General features: G+C 36.3%; 1 protein-coding gene and 1 pseudogene across 2 annotated transcripts in view; one reads left to right on the plus strand and one right to left on the minus strand.

Annotated features, from left to right (window-relative positions):
- Nucleotides 1–5,001: 5,001 nt before the first annotated feature.
- LOC118045340 (uncharacterized) overlaps nucleotides 5,002–21,753 on the minus strand; it is a 74,231-nt gene continuing 57,479 nt past the window's right edge. The window contains exon 13 of one of the 2 annotated variants that reach the window (XM_073411693.1): nucleotides 5,002–5,013. The gene's annotated coding sequence lies outside the window, so the exon portion shown is untranslated. The remainder of the gene's footprint in view (nucleotides 5,014–21,753) is intronic. The other variant, XR_012170882.1, reaches the window with a different exon arrangement.
- LOC118045859 (uncharacterized) lies at nucleotides 14,407–19,096 on the plus strand (annotated as a pseudogene).

Genomic DNA, 21,753 nt, shown 5'->3' on the forward strand with positions numbered 1-21,753 from the left:
GAGTATTATTATTATTACTCTCAAGATTACTATTACTATTACTATTATTGTTGTTGTTATTTATAATTTATACAATTAAACTCTCTGTGGTTCGACCCCGGTTTTGCCGGGTTATTTATTACTTCGACACTCCTGCACTTGGGAGAAGACATCAATCTTTTGGTCGTGTCACTAGCATTCCCTTGATTTCCCATCCTAACTTGACCAAAGTCACTAGTAGTGTAGGATGTGTAAAAATCATGTCGGGGTGTAACATGGTAAGAAGCTGTTGAATCTGCAATCCAGGTGGTATCCTGACATGCAAGATTAATGTTGTAACCCATTTTTGGGTCCCCATAAAAAAAATAAAAAATAAAATAAAAAAGAGAGAAAAGCTCAAAACAATGCCGTTTTGAACGGCACCATCTTTTTCTTCCCCTGGACGCGCGAGGCAGGGGAAGAAAAAGATTTTCTTCCCCATTTTTTGCCAACCTCCCTTCCTGCTTTTGTTCAAAAAGACGCCTACCATGGACACCCACTTGCCTACTTTTTATCTGTTGAAGGGACGGTGGAGGGGCGGCAACATAGTAGCCGCCCCAGCCACGTCCCTCCCCTGTTTTTCTCCTATAAATATAGGGGAAGGGGAGAAAGAAAAGAGAAGGAGAGACGACCCAAGAGAGAGACAAACAGAGAGTGCACAGACGAGAGAAAGAAGGAAAGAGAGAAGAGAAAAGAGGAGGACCAGGAGAGAGGGCAGAGAAGAGAAGAAAAAAACAAAAGAAGAAGCAAAGAAGAGAACGAAAAATAGAGGAGAGAGAAGGAGAAGAGAACAACACCGTCGACCACCCTCCCAGCCATCCTTCGGTCAGCAACTGCCAGTAGCATCTCCTTCAGAACCACCACAGGTTAGCCCTCTACCCCTTATCTCGTTTTACTGTTTATCTTCTTGCAATGCAGAACGTGCACTGTACACGTTCTGCAAGCAAGAAATTAATTACCCGGTTACTATGCATGTGCACAGTAACTGGCTAATTAATTCATTGGTTACTATGTGCATAGTAACCCGATTACTATAACCAGTCCATGCTTGTTTTGGGTAGGATCCCAGCCCAGCCCATGTGGCTGGGCTAAGTCCAGCCCTCTAGAAACTGAGCCCTAATTTATTTTGGGCTGATTTCGGCCCAATTTCCTTTTAGGCCGAGTCTGGCCCAGGCCACTGATATGGGACGAGTCCGGCCCATTAAAAAATTTATTATTAAGATTTGTTTTTTTTTTCTTCAGAATTTTACAATTTGCCAGCACGGTTTCTTTTATCTATTTTGGTTAATATCGGTCTATATATCGTAAAAATATAAATCCGGTATTAAAATACACGGTTTTTCATCAAAACTTCCAAAAATACAAAAAAATTGAAAAAAGAGAAAAATGTTTTTGTGCATACAGCCAAGTGTCTCAAAGCTAAAAAATTATCTTGTATTTTTCATACACCAAAAAACAATGTTTTAGCTTGCATTTTAGCTTTAATAACCAGTTTATTAAAGTCAAGAGAATATTGGCCAAAATTTTAAAAACAACAAAAATTTTATTTTGTTTGTCTCTTAGTATCCAGGGTATGACATTACATGTAATGCGTATTCCGGATATTTAATTCTTTTTTTCGGACAATAGAACCTGGGGTATGACATTACACGTAATGCGTATTCCGAACAATAAGAAACCACAACACGACTTTAGATTTTATCAGATATTAAAACAGTGCAGCCTACCTTAGGTAGGACGTAGTTGGGGTGCTAATACATTCCCTTTACGCAACCAGTCTGCATACCCGATCTCTAAGGACCAGTTAGGGTTCCTAGTAACCAGAATACTAGGTGGCGACTCCCATTTAAATTTTCCACTGATAGGAGACAAGAATTCCTGGTCTCTAAATATTTGCCAGGAATAAATCCATATTCCATTTTTTTTTCCTTGAGGATGGACGATCGCACACCTGCGACAGAATGGCGACTCCGCTGGGGACTTTGTGGACTAAGCTTTATTTTTTTCTGATTATTGTGGTTTATTGTTATGGTTTGTGTGTTTATTTTTAAATATGTATTTCCTTTATTTATTTCTTACGTGTTTTAATTTCTGTACATATTTGTTCATGCATTGTATAGAGTTGTCTCATGCATCACATGCTTTATATTTTTCAAGCATACACAAGCTTCTAAGTTAAGTGGGGAATTAACGATCTGCCTTATGACCATTGGTCAGGGTTTAGATGCGTGAAACACCCAACTCATATCTGAGTGCCTGCTTGTTAATGGTGGGTATACATGCCTTAACCATTTCTTGCAACGCCCCTATACTGTCTTTACGAAGATCGTCACTGGGCAGATATGAGACCCTTTTAAGACTAGGTAGAAAACCTATTCATATTCATATAATGAATAAAACCTGTCCTTAGGTTGTATGTGCTATCTTTATTTACATCAAGGCAAACCCTTCTTGAAGCATCTTGAACTCAAGACTATCACTCAGAAAATTTTCATTGTAAAGTGTGAGCAAGAATCAAGATTCTTGTTTCATCATGCAAGAGTTACAATCATATGTCACCCCTCGAAGGGCAAGTTCATCATATAAATTACATGTTCATACATTTAACATGCATATATGTCAGATTGAAATATAGGTCCCCAAAAAGTCTACAACATCCGACTTCGAGCAAGAAACATGGAAGATGAAGAGCGTGCTCAACGTGATGCCTATTTTCAAGAGGAGTTGGAGTCTCTAAAAACAAGTGTGGCTCACCTCACTAGCTTACTCGAGCAAACACTAAGAAATACCTCTGGTGAAGGTCCTTCTAATTGACCGATCACCTTTAATCCGGCTCCTGCTGCAGTTCAGCTTCATGAAAGAATAAGCGAACATGGTCAAGAGCCTCAGCAAAATCCAACATTTGTGCAGTCAATGACACCTGCACCATCCCCAACAGTCATGGAGGCATCTGCTAATGAGTCCCACAAGGCTAAGTCATCTGATAGCATTGATCAAGCTAAGATAGAGGCGCTGGAAGCCAGACTCAAAGCCATTAAAGGGGTAGACTTATATGACCCGGTACGGGCAGCAGAGATGTGTTTGGTCCCAAACGTGGTTGTCCCAAAGAAATTGTGTGTTCCTGAATTCATCAAATACAGTGGAACACAATCCCTCATGACTCATCTTAGGTCCTACTGCAATAAAATGGTTGAGGTAATACATGATGAAAAACTACTAATGCACTTTTTCCAAGACAATTTAAGTGGGGCAACTTTGAGTTGGTACATGAGATTGGATAACACAAAAATTTGCAGCTGGAAAGATCTTGTGAATGCTTTTGTCAAGCAATACAAGTACAACATGGACATCGCTCCGGACAGAACCAGCTTGTCCAATATAGAGAAAAAGGACAAAGAAAGCATAAGGGAATATGCTCAAAGATGGCGAGAATCATTTGCTCAAGTACATCCCCCACTTCTGGACAAAGAGATGGTCTCTTTGTTTGCCAACACACTCAAAGTACCATATTACGAACATATGATGGGTAGTTCAGCCCAGCAATTCACTGATGTTGTGATAGTGTGTGAACGCATAGAGCAAGGTGTCAAGAGTGGTAGAATTTCAGCGCCCACCGAGAAAAGAAGTTTAGAAAGAAAAGAGGTCCACCATGTTGAAGATAGCTATAGGGGTAGGAAAAATTCATCATAAAATTACCATACTCTATCCCAAATTGCCAACATAAAAAAACTTGAAAACTTTCAAGCTAAAAGCCAAATTGGAAATTCCCAAAGGGTTCAAGAACAACTACCTCCACTACCGTTACCCCTGAATGAGATGTATCAAAAGCTATTAAGCATCGGGCAGATAGCTCTAGAACCTCTGACATCTCTGCAACCACCTTATCCTAATTGGTATAAGCCAGAACTCAATTGTGAATACCATGCCGGTATTACTGGGCATAGCATCTATACCTGCAATGCTTTCAAGAGAAAGCTTCTGCAATTAATCAAGGTTGGGTGGATAGAATTGGAAGATGCCCCTAATGTGAATACAAACCCGCTGCTTAATCATGCTTGAAGCATATTAGGATGGAATGTTTGGGGAATTGGAAAGCATCAATGGTCCAACATGATAGCATGAATTTTGTAGAACTCAAATTTTAACTGTGGTGTTGTTCCACATTGTGTTTGAGTCCCTTGCACAGAACTTTTAAGAGGAGGCTAGCCTAAGAGCAAATTCACCAAAATAGAGGAATGAAACCTGTTTTGTTATGGCCTTTTGTTAATGCTTTTGAATAAGACTTTCTCTATTAACGAGTTTTTCTTGTGAAATAAGATCATATGTTTTCTTGTGTTCACATCACACTCTTATTTGTTGTTATTACATGTAAATAACATTTTGAGCACAACTTTGCTCACAAAACTACAACATGAAGAATCATTTGGTGTTCCTTTCTTCCAAAATCAGAAAGAATCTCATATGTTTTCAAGGATATTTTTTTGGGACCTCCAAAGTGAGTACAAAAAAACAAAAATCGTGTTGATATTTGTCCAAAACAAATGCATTCTGGAAATTCAAGTGATTCCTTAAATAGGTACACATATACCTAGAAAACTTGAAAGAAAAAAGACAACAAAGACTGTTGTAACCCATTTTTTGGTCCCCACATAAAAAATAATAAAAATAAAAAAATTCAAAAAAATATATTATAAAAAAAACGCAAAACGGTGCCGTTTGGAAACGGCACCATCGTCTTCTTCCCTGCGCACGCAGAGAACAGGGGAGAAGAATTTTTCTTCTCCACTTTTCGCCGAACTTCTTTCCCGGATTTGGCGCAATAAGACGCCTACCATTCGACGCCCACTTGCCTCCTTTTTATCCATTGAACAGATAGTGCAGGGGCGGCCAACAGTGGCCGCCCCACCATTCGCCCCCCCTGTTTTCCTATAAATACAGGGGAGGGCTGCTGAAGAGGAAAGAAAAAAAGAGAAGACCAAGAGAGGGGGAAGAGAAGAGAAGGGAGAGCAAAGAGAGGGAGAAGAGGGAGAAGAGAGGAGAGAAGGCAGAGAAGAGAAAGGAAGAAGCAGAGAAGAAAACAGAGGAGAGAGAGAAGGAAAACGCAGAGCCACCGCCGGCCACCCCACTGTCAGCGCCGCTTCCTGTCGCCACCAGCAGCTCCGCCATCGACGACAGCCACCACAGGTCAGCCCTCAACCCCTTATCTCGTTTTACTATTCATCTTCTTGCTTGCAGAACGTGCACAGTGCACGTTCTGCATGCAAGAATTAATTACCCGCTACTGTGCATGTGCACAGTAACTTGGCAAATTAATTCACTGGTTACTGTGTGCACAGTAACCCCGGTTACTATGTACACAGTAACCAGCCCATTTGGGCCTGGGCTGGGACGTCAGCCAGCCCATGTAAATGGGCCAGGTTTGGCCCAACCCATGCAATTGGGCCTGATCCGGCCCATTGTAAAAAAATAGAAAAAAAATATTATTGTTTTAAAAAAATATTTATGATGTTCCCACTGTTGATTTATGTTATTTTTATTAATATCGGGTAGTATTTTTATGTCGTAAAAATACAAATCTGGTATTAAACTACCCGGTTTTTCATCAAAAACTTCCAAAAATACAAAAAAATTTAAAAAAAGGAGAAAAAATGTTTTTGTGCATACGGCCAAGTGTCTCAAAGCTAAAAAATCATATTGTATTTTTCATACACCAAAAAAACAATGTTTTAGCATGCATTTTGGCTTTAATAACCAGTTTATTAAAGTCAAGAGAATATTGGCCAAAATTTCAAAAACAACAAAAAACTTTATTTTGTTTGTCTCTTAGTATTCGAGGTATGACATTATATGTAATATTCTGGATATTAATTCTTTTTTTCCGGACAATCGAACCTGGGGTATGACATTACATGTAATGCGTATTCCGAACAATTACAAACCACAACAAGACTTTAGATTTTATCAGACAAAACAATGCAGCTTACCTTAGGTAGGGCGTAGTTAGGGTGCTAATACCTTCCCTTTACACAACCAGTCTCCGTACCCGATCTCTAAAGACCAGTTAAGGTTCCTAGTAACCAGAATACTAGGTGGCGACTCCCAGTCCATATTTTCACATATAGAGACAAGAATTCCTTGTCTCTCCTTATTTTCCAGGAAAGAATATTCTGTTTTTTCCTTGAGGGTGGACGATCGCCGCGCCGCCGCACACGTGCGACAAAGACAAACAACACTATGAGGTGACTCAAAAGCTGAGTTTTATTTGACTATTATTTCACTGAATAAATCACTTTGCATACGCGCATGAAAGCAAGACCTATCAATCCTCAATGCATGAGTTTGAGATGAGGAAATGCCATCTTTGATAATCCTTTCACAAGGCTGAAATATATCCCACTACCAGAAAATCAATAAATACAAACGGAAATACCGAGGGAATATTTCCGTCGGTAAATTTCTGAGGGATTTTACCGACAAAAAGATTCCCTCGGTATATACCGAGGGAATTACCGTGGAAAAAATAAATAAAGCAAAGCAAAAAAAAAAAAAGACGTGTCATTTTTTACCGACGGAATTTTTCCGTCGGTATTTTACAGAGAGCTCCAGAACTGTTCATCTTCCAATTGCACTGTTAATTGTTTTACTTTACGGACAAAATCACCGATGGATTGAAAATTCGTCGGCGTGTTTTGGCGGTTTTTTGAAAAAATTCAATTGATTTAAAATTTTCATTTAAATATTACAGATGGAATCACCGACGGATTTAAAAATCATCGGTAATTTTTGGCGGTTTCTAAAAACTTTTTATGAAATTAAAATTTTAAATTAAATATTACCGACAGAATTACCGACGGAATAATTAAAAAATATTAATATTCAATTATCCGTCGGCAAATCCGTCGGTAACGCGCCCCAATAAAAAACCTGAATCCGCTTATTTCACAAGAGACAGAATCATTTTTCTTCTTCTTCTTCTTCTACTACTTCTATTTCTTCTTCTTCTTCTTCTTCTACTACTTCTACTTCTTCTTCTTCTTCTTCTTCACTATATGTAAAAAACATCAATATCTATTTCTTTCTCTTCTTTTCTCTCCTCATCTCCTTCTCTTTTCCTCCATGCTCGGGTATGTCTTCTTGTTCCTTCTTCTTCTTTCTTCTTTTATCCTCTTAGTTTTTTTAAATTAATATGCTTCACGAATTATTTTTTTCCTTAGCTTCACTTGCAAGTATATTAAGGTAAGATCTTTCTTTTTTCTTATTTTTTCATGATTTTTCACTATATTTGTTTTTTATTTAATTTTAATTGATTTTGTTCTTAATAATTGTATAAATGTTGTTGTGAGTTTTTTTTTTTTTTTTTCATATGAGATCAATTTTTAGTTGATTTATTTATAGGATTTTTAAATTTTTAGCAATTGCAACTTCATTTTTTTCATATGAATTTTTTAGTTGAATTAATTTTTTTGTTTTATTTATTTGTTACAAATTTGTTTGAGTTGATTTTCTTATTCTTTTTTCCAAGCATTTTGAGTATATATTATACAATGTTGATTTATGTTAATTTAATTATTTTATAATTTTATAAAATGAATTTTTTTTAAAATGTTTTTAAATAATTACCGATGGAAATTTCCGTCGGTAAATCCGTTGGTAAATCCATCGGTAATAAAAAAAAAATTTACCGACGCGTCTGTTTCGCCAGTAAATCCATCGGTAATATTATTACCGACGGAAAAAAAATTACCGACAAAAGATTTACCGACGAAAATTCTCCATCGTTGATTTAGTCGGTAAATTAATTACCGATGGAATATGTGTCTTACGCCGATGGAAAAAGTCTGTTGGTAAAACTGTTAAATCTTGTAGTGTCCTATGCAGTCCCATTTGAGCCTCGTAATGTTTTTTGGAAATAACCTTGACTAGGATCACACCCCACACTGGGGGGCAAAATAAGAGAGTTTTTTGTTTTTACCATCCAGACAAAGCAGTGAAGATGGGTGCTGGAATTGATCATGTAATTTTTAATCTTGCATTATCATCTAAATGAAGCAGTGATTGGTTAAGAAAAGAAAAGAAAAAGATCCAAAGGATCTAAAAGATTTGAGCTTCTCATAAAAACAACTGATATGATTATGCTCAACCCAAACAAGAAATGAAGAAAACAAAGAGAAAAGCCCAAAACCCGACACTAGGGGGCATGAAGACTATTTTGAAAAATACAAATCCCAAAGACAAAAGGTCAGGAAACAAGCACAAGTGATCCCTAGTCTTGAAATCCCTTAAACACTTTTTGAGCCTGCAACATATCCATTTTCTTCGTAACCAATAGCCAAAGCCTACATTACATACCTGATAAAGCCCTTTCTGATCAAAGGCAAGCAATCTGGATAGGTAGGTAGTGCTTTCTCGTGCGGGTCAAATCATTATTCATGCAAATAAATTAAATGCTTTGACTCAATTTGGTTCTCAATAACCCTCAAATTGAAATTTAAACCTTTTGTGACCAACTAGATGTCACTTTCATCTTTAAACCAAAAGCAAAAGGCTTTCATCACTTCAAAAAAAACTTGTCAATAGGAATCGCTTGAATTTTTTAGAACAAGTTTATTTTGAACCAATGTCAAAATGAGTTTTGTGATTGGAATAACTTGGGTTCCAAAAATTTTGCATGAAAACATTTCATTGTACTAAAAACCCAAATTTACTTTCACATATCCTCACCCCAAACTAAACCTAAGTTGAACACTTGGGGGGCATGATCAAGTTGGGGGGCAATCAAAAACACATGGTAGGTTGGCTCCATGATTCATTTCTAAGGAAAATATCGAGTAAAATTGGCAACCCTTGAGATAAAAGGTGAAGGACAAAGATATATGATGTCATCAAACCCTTCCCAGAGGTCAATATCACAAGATATGAATCGAGTAAGCAAAAATGGAAAATCCATCAAAGTTTACTACCAACACTACAACTTTTGAGAGAAAAGAAAGATACCATGAAGAAATGGGGGCCTATATTTCTTAGGTAAGTAGATATGCATATTAATCACAATGCATTTGCTTTTAACATTGACATATCAGTGTTTCATCATCACCTCTTCGGTAGTGCGTTTTCTAACCCTAACTCCTTTTGAGTGCGCCTTTGAGCCCTCACCTCCTTTTGAGTGCGCCTTTGAGCCCTCATCCTTTTGGTAGTGCGTTTTTTAACCCTACCTCCTTTTGAACGCGCCTTTGAGCCCTCACCTCCATTTTGAGTGCGCCTTTAAGCCCTCATCCTTGTTTTGGGCAGTCCATGCCAGTCATCCTTTTGAGTGCACATAGTAACCAGTCCATGCTTATTTTGGGCAGGATCCCAGCCAGTGTGGCTGGGCTGAGTCTAGCCCTCTAGAAACCGGGCCCTAATTTATTTTGGGCTGATTTCGGCCCAATTTCCTTTTGGGCCGAGTCTGGCCCAGGCCACTGATATGGGACGGGTTCGGCCCATTAAAAAAATTATTATTAAGATTTGTTTTTTTTCCAGAATTTTACAATTTGCCAGCACGGTTTCTTTTATCCATTTTGGTTAATATCGGTCTGTATATCGTAAAAATACAAATCCGGTATTAAAATACCCGGTTTTTCATCAAAACTTCCAAAAATACAAAAAAATTGAAAAAAGAGAAAAAATGTTTTTGTGCATACGGCCAAGTGTCTCAAAGCTAAAAAATCATCTTGTATTTTTCATACACCAAAAAACAATGTTTTAGCATGCATTTTAGCTTTAATAACCAGTTTATTAAAGTCAAAAGAATATTGACCAAAATTTAAAAAACAACAAAAATTTTATTTTGTTTGTCTCTTAGTATCTGGGGTATGACATTACACGTAATGCGTATTTCGGATATTTAATTCTTTTTTACGGACAATAGAACCTGGGGTATGACATTACACGTAATGCGTATTCCGAACAATAAGAAACCACAACACGACTTTAGATTTTATCAGACATTAAAACAATGCAGCCTACCTTAGGTAGGACCTAGTTGGGGTGCTAATACCTTCCCTTTATGCAACCAGTCTCCGTACCCGATCTCTAAAAACTAGTTAGGGTTCCTAGTAACCAGAATACTAGGTGACGACTCCTATTCAAATTTTCCACTGATAGGAGACAAGAATTCCTGGTCTCTACATATTTGCCAGGAATAAATCCATATTCCATTTTTGTTTTCCTTGAGGGTGGACGATCATCGCGCTGCCACACATGTGCGACAATTAACACAGCCATCATCACAAACAATGGCAACATCACCAGCAAATACAACTGCAGTTGTACCATTCTCTTCATTCTTGTCTTCATCTTTGCCCTTTTTATCTCTTTTGTACTTTCTGCAATCTTTTTGCATATGCCCAGGTTTGTCACAATAATAACACTTGAAACCCTTCCCTGACTGAGATCTTCCTCTTGGCTTTCATTTGCCTTTTCTATTGCTGGATTCTCTATCTTACTTGTTGTGAGAGAACCTGCTTGGACTTCTCCCTCGACTTTCTGTAACAAGTACATGCGACTCGGAAGTGCTTGTCCCTTTCCTCCTCTTCTCTTCATTGAGGATACAATCCTTCACTGTTTTCAAAGTGATCTTTCCATTCGGAGTAGAATTGCTAAGTGACACCACCAAAGTCTCCCAACTATCCGACAATGAACTCAATAAGATTAATGCTTGCATTTCATCGGTTAACTCAAGATTCATCAAAGACAGTTGATTCAAGAACCCTTTGAATACATTTATATGCACCGAAGCATCTTCACCGTCTCTATACTTCAAATTCACAAGGTCTCTAATTATAAAAACCTTGTTTTGTGCACTCTCCTTGGCAAAGGTTTCTTCCAACATCTTCCAAATTGTATAGCAGTCATGTTCTTGAGAAATATGATTAATAGACTTAGAAGATACCTATTTTCTAACATTAGCGGTAGCCTTTCTATTAAGCTCATTCCATTTTGCATCATCCATTTCATCAGGCTTTATTCCTTTATATTTAATCGGCAAAGCCAAATCATTGCAATATAAGTGATCTTCCATCATTGTTTTCCATAGAAAATAATTTGAGGAAGTGAGCTTTATCATGCCCGAATCTTCCTTCTCCATTTTAACTGCACAAGAAATTCAATTTACATAACCAGTGCTCTGATACCACTTGTTGGGAAAACTAGGAACAACCGAACATCAATTTAGCGGAATACAATTCACAAGTCCCAATTATTTCCCTCTTTATGTAGTAAAAACAGAATCAAACAATGACCAAATATAATGCAAATAATCACACAAATCAACACCAAGATTTTTATGTGGAAAACCCGATGCGGGAAAAACCACGGGACCGTAGTCCACCTAAAAACTTCCACTATTAACAAATAATGGGTTCACAACTGTTCTTACTTAGATTCAACTAAGGGATTCAACATATACATCATCAAGAATAACTTATTCTCAAATTACAACAAGATTATAAGAGAATTATTGGAGAAAAACTCACAATACTGACAGCCCCGTTTTCTGTCAAAACGGCCAGCTTCCACGCCACCAATTTTCGATCCAACTGTCCAGAACGAAGAGCAACGTGTCTAGAAGTTTCTCTCAAAATTTCAGCCCGATCCAACGGTGAACGAGCTGGGAATCGAAGGAAGAGCACGGACTGCTCTGCTGCCTCTTCTTCCTTTCTTTCTCCCGGTTTTCTTCTCCTCTCTCTGTTTTTCACTACTGCCATCTACAGTAAATATTTGTGTTTTTAACTTAAAGAGATAACCAAGTCTCTTGCCGATTAATGTGGTGGTCCCACCATCACATGGTGCGGAACCACACACAACAATCTGCGTGTTTAATAGGGAACGGTTTTTTTTTTTTTTTTCAAGAATTAAGGAGTCGATTGTTTCTAAGTGATGATCAATAGAACAGGCAGGGCAGCTGGAAATCTCACATGAACTTCCTCGCACTTCTTTTAATCCATTTCACAAGTCTTCCATATCAAATTTCCAAGTAAATTGACGTGCTTAGTAAGCACACAACAAATATATATATTGCAGATCATAATAATTAAGAGACTTTGAGACCTTATTTCAGTAAGAGAACTTGATCCTCTTGTCGGTGTTTCCTTTCCTATTTTTATTTCTTAAAATTGGGAGCGATGGCTCCCATCCCTTTGCTGGTTTTCTTTGCCCTCTTTCACCCTTCGCTTCTTGGCGCTTCTTCGCATCAAGAGCTGAGCGTGAAGGAGTGCTTAATATTATGGAGTTACATAGATTCATTATAATATAATAGAATAATTATTATTTTGCTCTTCCAATAATAATAATAAAAAAAAAAAGCAATGCACTTGCTATTTGGGCAATATAGTCTTTTACATATGAGTCATCGATCATTATAAAATCAATTGAGGATCCATGAGTTTTTTTTTATAATTTCAAACTATGTTTTAGCTATTAAAAAATTTATTGAGAAGCTATTTGATCTTCAGATAAATATAAATATTATTAAAAAAAAAGTTGATGGCGTACCTACGAGTAGGCTATGCGACATTATCCCATGTAAATTGACGTGCTTAGTAAGCACACAACAAGATATATTGCAGATCACAATAATTAAGAGACTTTGAGACCTTATTTCAGTCAGAGAACTTGATCCTCTTATCGGTGTTTCCATTCCTATTTTTGTTTCTTGAAATTGGGAGCTCGGGGATGGCTCCCGTCCCTTTGATGGTTTTCTTTGCCCTCTTTCACCCTTCGCTTCTTCGCATCAAAAGCCGAGCGTGAAGGAGTGCTTAATATTATGGACTAACATAGATTCATTATATGATGATGACAAATTAATCCTAATGAAAAGATGAAATCTCCTCCGATTACTAGTATAAAGTTTTTATAGTGTAAAGGCAAATGCATCACTATAGTGTTTTAATCAATAATAATCTATGTCTAGATACATATAATAACTTCACTAAAAGATCTAGTTTTTTTGTTAACCAGTCTTGGAGGGATGGTGACATTTTGAAACTTAATATTAATCGTGGTGTTAAATCTTTTGTTTTCTTAAATTGTACACGGGCAAACGACTTTAAATATCAAAATGGTATAAAAAAAGATAGTGGAAATATTAAAACTGAGATATTATTTACACACTTGTATAATTATAAACGGAGAATAGTCCAAATCATAGAGATTGAACTTTAACTTATATTTTGGTTTAATTTATTTGAATATTTAATTGAATTTTATTAATTAAATTTGTAAAAAAAATCTGCTTTTTTAAAAACGCTTACATCATCTTAACATTTTTTTTAACGTTTGAAAAGGAACAATTGAGCTATCCGGTGGTATAGCGCTACCCCTATCTAGTTATTACTATGCAACAAATTGATTTCCTTGTAGAAAGGTTTTTCTGTGGATCCCCCCACAGAGACTGCCCATGGACTGGAAGTAATTGAAACATCATCTTTTTTTTCTTTTTTCTTTTTTCTTTTTTATTTACATGGGTGTTTGGACCAGCTTACGCGCACCACGACTAATCCCACGACCCACTGAACATCCTGCAAACCCAGTGAGCATGTAAGGAACCGCGGGGGTGACATGCGTGCATACTAAGGTTTGAATCCAGGTGCAGAGGAAGGGAACAAGCCCCTTCCACCGCTAGGCCAAGACCTCAAGTGCAATTGAAACATCTTTGAACTCATGAGTAATGGCCACTATTTTTTTTTTTTTTTTATAAGTTTAGAGATGATTATGACCCATGAATTACACCTCTGCCTCTATGATCCCTCCTCAACGTTTGAACTTTCCTTGGACGCTTAATGTGTCATTTTTCTCTCACCAATTTCTGATCTTCCCTAGAACTCCATCCTTGGCATCTAGTAAGCTCCGGGACCGTGTAATGGAGTCCATTCTTTGAGAAGGATGCATTATTGCATTGTTACCACAGGGCTCTTATCTAATTTAGCAAAACCCTATACTTCGCTTTCTTGTTATTGCAATTTGCACATGCAGCGCTTATAACAAGCTGCAAAGAAGTCTCTGCTAATATTGCGTGGTATTTGGGAAGAAGACTTTGAAAGTCAATAGGTCAACTTCTCTTTGATTTGCTAGCCAGTGGGAAGGAGTCTTTCAAATACCAGGTGCCAATTTACTGGGCTGGTGCTATCACCGACCAAACAGACGATTTCTAACAAGTAAATTTCGCAGGGCTACCCCACCTGCTGTCCATCTTAATTACTAGTCTTCCTACTCAAGTTTCCAAGTCAACTAACGTGTGTTCCCAGATAAAGACTTATATGTACTTTGAAGAGACACCAAGACATAGTTCTAGTAAGAGAAGTTGATCCTGTTGGTTTCTCCATTGTGTTTCTTAAAACTGGGAGCTCGGGGATGGCTCCCGTCCCTTTGCTAGTTTTCTTTGTCCTCTTTCACCCTTTGCTTATTTGCGCTTCCAAAGAAGATGAGTACTTGGCCTTCAAGAAATGTCTGCCTTTCAATTGTGGAAAGCTCGGAGAAATCTGGTACCCATTTACCAACAACACAAGTCCTGAGATATGCGGTCCCTATGCGGTGGATGGTTGTCACGAAAATTCTCAAAGGATCCAACTAGTGAGGGGAGGAAAATGGTTTGAAATTAACAACATATCTCAGGCTGGTACCATTTCAATCACTGATGAAGATTTACGGGGACATTTGAATTCCAATTCATGCGATTCCTTCAACAATTTGAGTCTTCCAGCCAGTGTCTCATACTTGTCTGATAAAAAAATCTCCAACATAACTTTATTCAAATGTGACCCCAGTGTAAATTTTCCTCAGCATCTTGAATTTAACTATACAGGATGCAAGAACTTCAGCATCTATTATACTCGCGACACCAGTCTACCGAGTCCTCCACCTACCTGTTCAATTCTTCAGCTCCCAGTGAATAAAACCGAGAGTTATGGTGACATATTCAGGCTGTTAACAGCTACCTTCTCTATTGAAGTGTTCGTATCGCGTCCTTGTTATCGTTGTTATTTGCAAAGAGGGAAATGTCACATCATCGAAGGAAAGTTCAAATGCATCCATTCAATTGAAGGTATGATATGCATGGACACGGCAAAAATAGGGAGAGATAAATACATGTAAGTTTATTTGTATTTGTATACTACGACCCAGTATACTCCTGAGGACCTTAAGACATTTTACTAGACCTACTATTCTGGAAAGAAGTCTCTGTTAATATTGCGTGGTATATATTTGGGAAGAAGACTTTGAAAAGTCAATAGGTCAACTTACTGGGCTGGTGCTATCACCGACCAAACAGACGATTTCTAACATGTAAATTTCGCAGGGCTACCCCACCTGCTGTCCATCTTAATTACAAGTCTTCCTACTCAAGTTTCCAAGTCAACTGACTTGTGTTGCCAGATAAAGAATTATATGTACTTTGAAGAGACACCAAGACAGAGTTCTAGTAAGAGAAGTTGATCCTGTTGGTGTCTCCATTTAGTTTCTTAAAATTGGGAGCTCGGGGATGGCTCCCGTCCCTGTGCTAGTTTTCTTTGCCCTCTTTAACCCTTTGCTTATTTGCGCTTCCAAAGATGGTTTGGCCTTCAAGAATTGTCCGCCTTTCAATTGTGGAAAGCTCGGAGAAATCTGGTTCCCATTCACCAACAACACAAGTCCTGAGATATGCGGTCCCTATGTGGTGGATGGTTGTCACGAACAATCTCAAAGGATCCAACTAGTAAGGGAGGAAAAACGTTTGAACTTCACAACATCTCTCAGGCTGGTACCATTTCAATCACCGATGAAGAATTACAGGGACATTTGAATTCCAATTCATGCGATTCCTTCAACAATTTGAGTCTTCCAGCCAGTCTCCCATACTTCTCTAATCTAGAAATCTCCAACCTAACTTTATTCAAATGTGGTCCCAGTGTCAATTTTCCTCAGCATCTTGAATTTAACTTTACAAGATGCAAGAACTTCAGCATCTATTATACTCGCAACACCAGTCTACCGAGTCCCCACCTACCTGTTCAATTCTTCAGCTCCCAGTGAAAAATACCGAGAGTTATGGTGACATACTCAGGCTGTTAACAGCTACCTTCTCTATTGAAGTGTTCGTATCGCCTCCCTGTTATCGTTGTTATTTGCAAAGAGGGGAATGTAAAATCATCGAAGGAAACCCCAAATGCATCCATTCAATTGAAGGTATGTATGATATGCATGGACACAGCAAAAATAGGGAGAGATAAATACATGCAAGTTTATTTGTATTTGTATACTACGACCCAGTATACTCCTGAGGACCTTGAGACATTTTACTAGACCTACTATTCTTTATTTCTGGTATTCCACTCAATTCCTGTCTTCTATGCAATTGATTTTAGCTTACTGGGTTTGGTTTACAATTATGGGTCGTGAGAATAGAATTTAGCTTGCCACAAAATCCCATATTACTCATAAGCTAGCAGGTCCTCCTTGCTCTTAATTTTTATTTTTTTTTTGCTGATTTTTGTGCATGCTAAATATTGGAGAATTCGATTTGGCAAAGCATGCATAAATTCGTTGTTTTAACTTTTAGGTTTTGCACTAATGCCATATTTCCTTTTTTTTGCTTGTGTTGCAGAGAGCAAGAAATTGAGATTGAAGCTCGGACTAGGTAATTTACCTCCTCGAAATGTCTAGCAGCACATTTCCATAGATGGCGTGATTTACTAAACTTTCCTTTACTGCTAGAGGAAGAAACATTCTTCGAAAAAGTTTAAATGAATCATTTTTAGCAAGGCAGAGCTAGGAATTTTTTTTTATTCTAGGCTATTAAATAAATATATAAATATTTTTTAAGATTGATTATTAATTCATATACATGAATTTTAAAGTTAATAATAAAGTTTTAATTCAAATACATTATCCAAAATATTAAGAAATAAATTTAAAAGTACATAAAATTAAAGTAAAAGTAAAAATAAACTCACTATTAAAGTTACATCCTTTGATGTTTTGTGAAATATAATTCATCTATAATCGAATTTGAATCAATATTGTAACAACCCCTCAATCGGGATATAATAACAATTTCATGTCAACTAGAAAACAAAGTAATTAAATTTTTTTTTCTCTTTCAATTCCTCCTTCCTTCACTTGATTCTTCCCTAGATTAGTGTTTTATAAGTTGGACTTTGTAAGTTTACAAGATTATTCTCACTTTTCTTATTCTTTCCTTGGATTTTATTTTTGTTTTTCCCTTGTTTTTTTTTCTATTTCTCTCTCGCCTTTTCTTTTCTTTCTCTTTCTATTTTGTTTTCTGCCAAGTCGGCAATATATAAAAGGAAGGAGGAGCTGATTTGTTTTATTTTTGAATGGCAAATTACCATTTTACTCTTAATGAGTCATTTTACTTTTATTTGACGGTCCTTTTTTTTTTTATTAGCACTACCAAGCTTCATTCATCCTAAAAATTTAACCAAATTTTATTAATATATTTTAATATTTCTTGTAAAATTTCAGCTCGATCTAATAATGGAATTGAAAATTACGTCCAATAACGTAAAACTAGTCCAATTGTGATTTTTTCATCAAATTTCTAAATTTTCTCCAAAAAATTATGAAATTTTAACCTTAGCTAAAGCATCATATTAGAAGCCTCCATGTAAATTTTTAAAATTTTTTGATAAACTTAATTGAGAATTATGAATTTTTTATATAAAACTAGTAAAAAAATATTGATAAAATCTTGACTTGGGCTAAAGCCCACCTCACCCTTTGCCATGCCTCCGCCTAGACTGATTTTTTTTCCTCAACTCCTTTTTTTTACTACAGGTGTCGGCATTGGAGTTCTACTGATTACAATCTGCTGCGTCATCATCAGAAAGTACTCATCCATTCACTTCCTTTCCTGTCGGAGAAAAACCAGAGGAAGTCAAAGTATAGAAGCTTTTCTGAGGAACCATGGAACCTTGGCACCACAAAGATACAGTTATTCAGAACTTAAGAAAATGACCAAAAACTTCAAAAGAGAAACTAGGCCAAGGAGGCTATGGAAGTGTTTTCAAAGGCAATTTACTTGGTGGTCGTCTTGTTGCTGTTAAAGTCCTGAAGAAATCAAAGAGTAATGGAGAAGAATTTGTAAATGAAGTTTCCAGCATCGGCAGGACTTCCCACGTCAACATTGTTACTCTTCTGGGGTTCTGTTTTGAGGGTCCTAAACGAGCTCTAATCTATGAGTTCATGTCTAATGGGTCACTTGACAAGCACATATATGAAAAAAATCTCTCGAAGGCAGATCCCAAATTGGGGTGGGAAACATTACACCAAATTGCAGTTGGCATTGCTCGAGGATTAGAATACTTGCACAGAGGTTGCAACACAAGGATTTTACATTTTGACATAAAGCCTCATAATATTCTTCTAGATGAAAACTTCTGTCCTAAAATTTCTGATTTCGGCCTGGCTAAAATTTGCCCCAGTAAAGAGAGTACCGTATCGATGTTGGGTGCAAGAGGAACTGCTGGATACATTGCCCCCGAAGTATTTTGTAGAAATTTTGGAGGGGTCTCTCACAAATCTGATGTCTATAGCTATGGGATGCTAGTGTTAGAAATGATTGGAGGGAGAAAAAACTTTCGCGTCGGAGTTGATAATACCAGTGAGATCTATTTTCCACATTGGATATACAAGCGTCTTGAAATAGGTGAAGAACTTGAACTTCGAGGTGCTGGCAATGAAGTGGAGGAACAAAATGCAAGGAAAATGATTTTGGCAAGCTTGTGGTGCATACAGACCGACCCCTCAAATCGCCCACCAATGTCTAGAGTGGTAGAAATGTTGCAAGGAAGCCTTGAGTCCTTGCCAATCCCGCCGAAACCATACTTGTCTTCCCCTCCAAGATCTCCTCACGGATCAAATTCAAATTCTTAAACAACCACTGTCATAATTCATGACCTTTAAGTTCCAAATACTCATCGCATCTTCGTTGCATGAGACCATGACGCATTGTACCGAAAATGTCTTGTAAAACTCTATGGCCTGAGCTAGTCAATATTGTGTATTTCTCTCAGAAGACTACATGTTGTTTGCACAATTCAGATGCAGAAAACTCGTTTCTAACTCTAACCAATTAGCGTGTCGGTATGTTGGCGATTGGAATCCTAAATACAGAATTCAAACAGAACCTTCTAGCCTTACTCTCTACTCTCGAAATGAAAGGGCTAGAAGAAGTGATCAGTTCAGTATATTTTTTACATCAGCAAGACCGACAGCTGTTCCCAACTTAAAGTCATTAAGCGTGCTTGATAATATAATAGTATTTACTGTTAAAAGAGTTTTCTTGCTTATAAATTTATTAAAATAATATATATTTTTTAATTTTTAAAAATTATTTTTAATATCATTATATTAATATCCTTATTGGCTATCAACATTCACCATCTCATATAAATCCTCCATGACACTCGTTCATCCAATTCCGATGGCCTTCCACAACTTCGCAATCTAAAATAGTTGCACTGTATGAGTGGTCATGTGGACGAAGAATGACACACCTGCAGCAAGATTAATAATGGAAATACCATCCTTGAAATTCCAAGAAATTTCTCCATGTATTCTTTAACAATCACAAATGTGAAAGTGGCAAGCATAATGTGAAACTTCCTGGACAGAAAAATTCACCAAGTTGTCTTTTTGTTGGCTGAATGTATGCTTGATCTGCCAAATTAACTCGTTCCTTGCTATAATGCTCCAATAAAAAAGATTTGGGAAATTACTAGAAGAAAATCTCAGCAGTTCTCAGACCACAATGCGCGGACATGCAGTACTGTATTTTTTTTTAAAATGCAAAAATTTCTCAAAGCATTTAGTTTTTGTGTGGCAGGCATCTCCATCCTTTCTTCAGTCTTTTTTCACCAAGTCAAATTATCCACTCAATAATAGCGTGTTGCATGGATGAAGAACTGCGTGTGTTGCGAGAGTGGGGCCAAAGAGACCTCACTTCAGGCAAGAAAACTAACTGCTAGTTGCTGTGTCGCCCTTTTTTATTGGGAATTTTGAGATACGAACAATCCTGCAGCTTGCTGCTTCAATCAAGGACAAAATTAAAAAAACCCCATGTAGGATGTACTGGATAGATAACCCACGCTTGGTAACGGTCAACCTAAATCCTTTTCAATATAAAAAAATATATTAAGATAATGTAAGTGTTTCTAAAAAAAAATATAACCCTTGTGTCATTATCTCGACTGTATTTAGTAAGTTCAACTAATTTAAATAACATGAGTAAGAAAATGCAATAACAATATATATAATAAAAAAATATTGAACAAAAAAAAAAAAGATATTCATATTACGCGAATGTTTTTAAATAATCAAGAAAACATTTAAGACTATTATAGTTGATTTGACTAAGTTCACCGAGTTTGGTTCATTTAATAATATGATTAAATATCAATAGTAAATAAAGCAAAAACAATTGGCAATAATTAGGTATAAAAATGAGCTATCAATATAATACTCATGAATATAAAAAAAAAAAAAAAAGTCTATTAGAAACTCACTGTCTCTCTATCGTGGTCATCATTTTACCACCAGAAAGAGTTTACCAAGACGGTTCTAATGTCACTACAAAAGGCTAGACGACAATATCAAAAGAGGTTGCACGCGCTGTAACAGCAACGACCTAGAAATAAACCAAATAAAATATTATAAAGTGATCATAACATGCTTATATTTAATCAATTAATTTAATTTAATAAAAATATTTTTATATAAGAAAACTAAATTTAACAAAGAACGATAAATAAAAAGACTCGAGATAACCCGAGTTATTTTAAAAAATAAGTGAAAATTCATATAGAAAGCAAATAAAAAAAAAATAATGGAGCGTAATGTTCAATTAAATAAATGTAAAATGATAAACTAAAAAAAATAAGCTTAAAAAAAAGTTAAAAAAAAAAAAAAAAAGAAGCAAAATCGGGGTGAATCTCTTATATCTGGGCTAATCTCTTAAACTTGTAGCCCATAAAATCTTAGACATTGGCTTAATCAAGAAAATCAATTTTCAACAAATTTAATGTTGAAGAATAAAATAAATAAAAAATATTAATCTAAAAAATTTGCCAAAGTAAAAAAAAAAATCAATAAAAAAAATAAGGATCGTATCTTATAGGAAACAATTGGAGGATGCAATTGGAAAAAAAATCGCAATTCTATATATTATTTCAAATTAAATCAATAGGAATTAAAAAAAAAAACAGAGATCAAATCTAAAGGAAAAACAAATTTGAAAACAGCTTTGAAAATTTGAAGGGTCAGGCATGAAAATTAAGTGGGAGAGAAAAAGGAAAAATAAAAGGTTATTAGTACCAAACCAGAAACTCGTTGGCTACACATGGTAACCAAGAATCGAAAAGGGCACTAAGACAATTCGAAAGCCGCCTCTCAAGTAATCATTTTGCAACCAAACACCATTGCACTCGCTGTCCAAATAACACGAGAATAACCCACACAGTACTGATGCGTGGAATGCAACATCAACCATTTTTTTAAGTAATACTTAATGACTAAATTACCCCTAAACCAACCTAATTATAACAAAAAAAAAAAAAAAACTATGATGAGAATGCAAAAAAAAACCACTAGGTGTTAGTTAATTTTTTTTTATGCAGAAAGGTGTATCAATTATTTTATTACGCTTAAAAAAATAAAAATATGAATAGTTTAACATTTTTTTGTTTTTATGGCTTTTTAGTC

Source organism: Populus alba, chromosome 10 (genome assembly GCF_005239225.2).
Source record: "Populus alba chromosome 10, ASM523922v2, whole genome shotgun sequence".
In the NCBI taxonomy this organism is placed as follows: Eukaryota; Viridiplantae; Streptophyta; class Magnoliopsida; order Malpighiales; family Salicaceae; genus Populus; species Populus alba.